General features: G+C 33.6%; 1 non-coding gene across 1 annotated transcript; it reads right to left on the bottom strand.

The window, feature by feature from the left end:
* Nucleotides 1-1,676: 1,676 nt before the first annotated feature.
* On the bottom strand, nt 1,677-1,782 carry LOC127558413 (U6 spliceosomal RNA). Its single transcript, XR_007952809.1, has one exon. It is a non-coding gene; the product is annotated as a U6 spliceosomal RNA (small nuclear RNA).
* Between the last annotated feature and the right edge of the window lie 3,349 nt (nt 1,783-5,131).

Below are 5,131 nucleotides of genomic sequence, written 5' to 3'. Positions count from 1 at the left end.
GTCCTGTCTTCTTCTCTTCTCTCCTCTCTCTCCTCTTTAAAATCTCTCTCTTCCTCTATATTCTGTTAGTTATGTCAGTTAGTTTTTTTTAAAGTAAGGTTTTAAAATAAGTTTCTATTTATTCATTTATTTTTGCTGACGCAATTGGGATTAAGTGACTTGCCCAGGATCACACAGGTAGGTAGTGTTAAGTGTCTGAGACCAGGAGAGACTTACATGAACTGATGCTGAGTGAAATGAGCAGGACCAGAAGATCATTATTTACTTGAACAATAATACTATAGAATGATCAATTCTGAAGGACGTGGCCCACTTCAATAATGAGATGAACCAAATCTCTGTGGCAAACAGTATTTGGATGAAGATCAAAAGAGGGGAATAAATGAAATCAGTATCATGAAGAGACCACCCAGTCAGATACAAGAAATGGTTGATCACTTCTTTTTATGTCACTGTCACAGTGACAGTATAGAGGTAGTCTTCAATATATATATGTGTTATGGGGATTTTTCTGCCAAAAATAAAGCATCCAGTAGATGCTTAAATTGTTCTGCTGATGCTTTTATCTTTCAAATGGTAGAAAGATCAAAAAAGCGAGCAATTATCTAGGTCAGACCAAGGTGGAAGAAGTGTATAATATAGTAATCTCAGAAACTAAGGGTTATTCAGTTTGTCTTCCAGAGCCTGCTCTTCTCCACAGATCAATTCTCAATTCACTTTTCCTTGAAAATGTTTTTCTCTCCTTTCCAAGTCTGCTTCTTCTCTGTGTAGTTTCACCTAATGGTAATTAATTCTGTTGCCTAGAAGCTGGAAAATGAATGGATACCCATCAATTGGAGAATGGTTGAATAAATTGTGGTATATGAACGTTATGGAACATTATTGTTCTGTAAGAAATGACCAGCAGGATGAATACAGAGAGGCTTGGAGAGACTTACATGAACTGTGAAATGAGCAGAACCAGGAAATCATTATATACCTCAATAACGATACTGTTTGAGGATGTATTCTGATGGAAGTGGATTTCTTTGACAAAGAGATCTAACTCAGTTTCAGTTGATCAAGGATGGACAGAAGCAGCTACACCCAAAGAAAGAACACTGGGAAATGAATGTAAACTGCTTGCATTTTTGGTTTTTTTCTCAGGTTATTTATACCTTTTGAATCCAATTCTCCCTGTGCAACAAGAGAACTGTTCAGTTCTGCACACATCCATTGTATCTAGGATATACTGTAACCTATTTAATATGTATAGAACTGCTAGCCATCTGGGGGAGGGGGTGAAGGGAGGGAGGGGAAAAATCAGAACAGAAGTGAGTGCAAGGGATAATGTTGTAAAAAATTACCCTGGCATGGGTTCTGTCAATAAAAAGTTATTAAAAAAAAAAAGGAAAAATAAATGCCAAAAAAAATTAATTCTGTTGCCAAATATCATAGCTTAGAATGTAGGAATGAGAGGAGAAGTTTCTCTTTCCTTTAATTCCTTTATCCTTCTGCCCTTTCCTCCTCTCTGCATCTCCTGACATGGCTCATTATTATATAGAAAATGATATCTTGCTCTTCTAATTCTATTGGGAAGGACTCCCTTGTGAAAAGGTTAATAGTACATGGATATGTCTTTGCAATTCCTTTAATGCTTTAATGTTTCATTACCTGGTTTATCCATTTTTTTTTTTTTAAATATGGAATGCTTCACAAATTTGTATGTCATCCTTGCGCAGGGGCCATGCTAATCTTCTCTGTATCATTCCAATTTAGTATATGTGCTGCCGAAGCAAGCACTGGTTTATCCATTGTTGAGAAGAAAAATCATTTGATATTGCTCCAACTCCTCCATGTCTCAAACATCTTTGGCAAAATTTATTTATTTGTTTGTTTGTTTTTTAAAATTATTTTTAAATATACATTATATGTTATGAATCATATTGGTAGAGAAAAATCAGAACAAAAGGGGAAAACCATGGGAGAGGGGAAAAAACAGAAAAAAAAAAAAAGCAATGAACATAGCATGTGTTGATTTACATTCAATCTCTATAGTTCTTTTTCTGGATGCAGATGGCACTTTTTGTCCAAAATCTTTTGGGATTGCTTTGGAATACTTTGGGATTAAAAAAAAAATGAATATGTAACTTTACAAATCTGGGAGTTAGAGCAGGAGAAGATATAACTTCAAACAACATGCTATGGAGGTGTTGCTCTGGAAGAGTTTTTATGTTTCCCTTTTGTTTTTATTTCATATTACTGACTCAGTATCTACATCATGGGATACCAACAGTTTCCTCTTTTGCCTTACTTACCCAGTAAAAAATCTTGTAATAGTAACATAGGACATACTCCTTAGAGACAAAACTCAACATCTTCTCCCAGGAAAGAAATATTGAAGAAAGTCACATTAAAATAAGCAATGCAGAAATTATAATTTGAAGATATTCTAAAACAATTTAATTGAGGTTGAGAAGTGGGAACAGAAAAGGTAGTATTTTGTAGATGTCCTCCAAAATCATCTACAATTCCACAATATAAAATAATTATATTATTTCATTCCATGATGTTTTTGTTGTCATAGTCTTTCTTCTTTTCCTCCTTCTCCTTCTTCTCCTTTTCCTCCTCTTCTTTCTCCTCCTCCTCATCCTTCTTCTTTTTTCCTCCTCCTCTTCTTCCTCCTTCTTCTCTTCTTTCTCTTCTTCCTTCTTCTCCTCCTTCTTTTTTTCCTCCTCCTGTTCCACTTTCACCTCCTCCTCTTCCTCCTTCTCCTCCCCCCTTTTCTTCTTTCCCCTACTCCTCCTTCTCCTCCTTCTCTTTCTCCTCCTCCTTTTACTCTTCTTCTACTTTTTCTTCCCCCTGCGCCTTCTTTCCTTTAAATCATATTAAAGGAGAAAGTAAAGCCAAGATTAATGGAGTAGAGGCAGCAATCTAGCTGAATTCTCATAAGATTCCCCTCCAACAACCTTAAAGTAATGTATCAAATCCAATTCTAAAGTAGCATAATGAACAAAATGTAGTGTAAGACATTTTTCCAGCCAAGACAACTTAGAAATTCTGAAGGAGAGATCTATGACACCAGGATAGGGGCTGGCCTGGAGTATACATAGAAGCAATACCAATGGTAATCTTTGAAGGTGTCTGTGACAGCAGCTTCAGGAATTCTCAGCCCACAGACAATAAAAGAATTGAATAACTGGTCAGAAATAGATTATAGGAGCATTGACAAGAAGACCAGTTGTTTAGCATTTTTCTGATGATACACAATTCTTGGTTGCATTTCTAGTGCATAGAGAAGTGGTTGTGGCTGCAGAGGAGCAGAGGCTCTTACAGGGTAAAGAGCAGAGTATAGACCAGATAAATAGTGACCATACCTCCTGAATTACAACACCTTGGAAGCATTGATTACCTATAAACCCCTATAACTAGTTCTGAAAATAGCAAAGAGAAAAATTCTGAAACTTAGGATATAGTTTCCCCATATTCCAAGTGAACAAAACACAACTTTAACATAAAATTCAATGTCAGGAACTTGACTTAAAAATGAACAAGTAACAACAACTAAAAAAGAACCTGAATATAAATGCCACTATGATAAAAAGGAAAATCTAGATATAATCCCAGAAGAAGAAAAAATGTGAAAACAACAAAAAGCAGTGCCTCAAAAAAAAAAATGCAAGTTGGACACAAGCCCAAAAAGAATTTCTGGAAGAGCTTTAAGAAATAGACAATAGCAGAAGGGAAAAAATTGGGGAAAAATGAGAACAATGCAAGAAAGTTATGAAAAGAGAATTAACAATAACGAGATACAAAAATACTGGAAAAAACCACACCTTAAAAAACAGAATTGGCCTAGTGCCAAGAGACAAAAATTCACTGAAGAAAACAATTCCTTTAAAAGAATAATTAGTTAAATAAAAAGGAGTACAAAGATGTACTGAAAAAACAAATTCCTAAAAAATAAGAATTGGGCAAGTGGAAGCTGATGACTTCATGAGACATCAAGAAACAATAAAACAATCTAAAGGATGAAAAAAATATAGAAGAAAATGTGAAATATCTCATTAAGAAAATGATATGGAAAAGAGATTAAAGAGAGATAATTTAAGACTTATTCTACTATCTGAAAGCCACAATTTTAAAAAGAGCTTAGATTTCATATTTCTTTTACATTTGTATTCATTTAAATTTTAATTTATGAAATAAAACAAGTATTTCCATACCACAGTACAATAAAAAAAGATGATTGCACATGAATTTGCAAATCTATTGTGGATTTGTTATTCCTTCTAAATATATAATAGTGTTATTATGTAAATTTCTTCCTTTTTTTCTTCCCTTCTCTCCCAAGATTACTATTATTAGACCCAAATGTTTGTGTGTGTGTAAAATTATTTTATACATATTTTAATTTATCACTTCTTTCTTGGGGATATCAATAGCATCTTTCTTCATATATTCTTTTTTTTTTAATTTTTTTTTGCTGAGAAAATTGGGGCTAAGTGACTTGCCCAGGGTCACACAGCTAATAAGTGTTGTGTCTGAGGCCAGATTTAAACTCAGGTCCTACTAATTTCAGGACTGGTGCTCTATCCACTGTGTTACCTAGCTGCCCTCTTCATATATTCTTAATAGTTCATTTAGGTATTTATAATAATCAAAATAACTTATTTAGTTAAACTTGTTCTTAAACAAGTTTGTAACTGAATACAATGTTCTCTTGATTATGCTTGTTTTGGTCTTTGTAATTTCAAGCAAATCTATCCATGTTTTTCTAAGATCATTGAGCTCATAATTTTTTCTAATAGTATCATTCCATCACAACCAAATAACATATCTTGTTCATCTATTCCTCAATTGAAGAGCATTCTTAAAATTTCCAAAGAGAGTATCCCAACATAAGTGAATCTTTGACTATGAATTTTCCACCATAAAGAAAGCTGCTATAAATATGTTAGAACATATACGTTCTTTTTCTTTTTCCCAACCATCTTAGAAAGTAGACCTAATACTACTTTTTTAATTCAATGTAATTGAAATTTCAATTTTAAATTTCACACTGCTGTCTGTCTCATGTATACTCATAAATTACTTTCCCATCCATTGTAACCATTCCATGTTTTTCAAATATTCTTGTAATATCTCTATG

The sequence above is a fragment of the Antechinus flavipes genome, chromosome 3 (assembly GCF_016432865.1).
Source record: "Antechinus flavipes isolate AdamAnt ecotype Samford, QLD, Australia chromosome 3, AdamAnt_v2, whole genome shotgun sequence".
Classification (NCBI taxonomy): Eukaryota; Metazoa; Chordata; class Mammalia; order Dasyuromorphia; family Dasyuridae; genus Antechinus; species Antechinus flavipes.
This window is presented reverse-complemented; position numbering and strand designations above follow the sequence as displayed.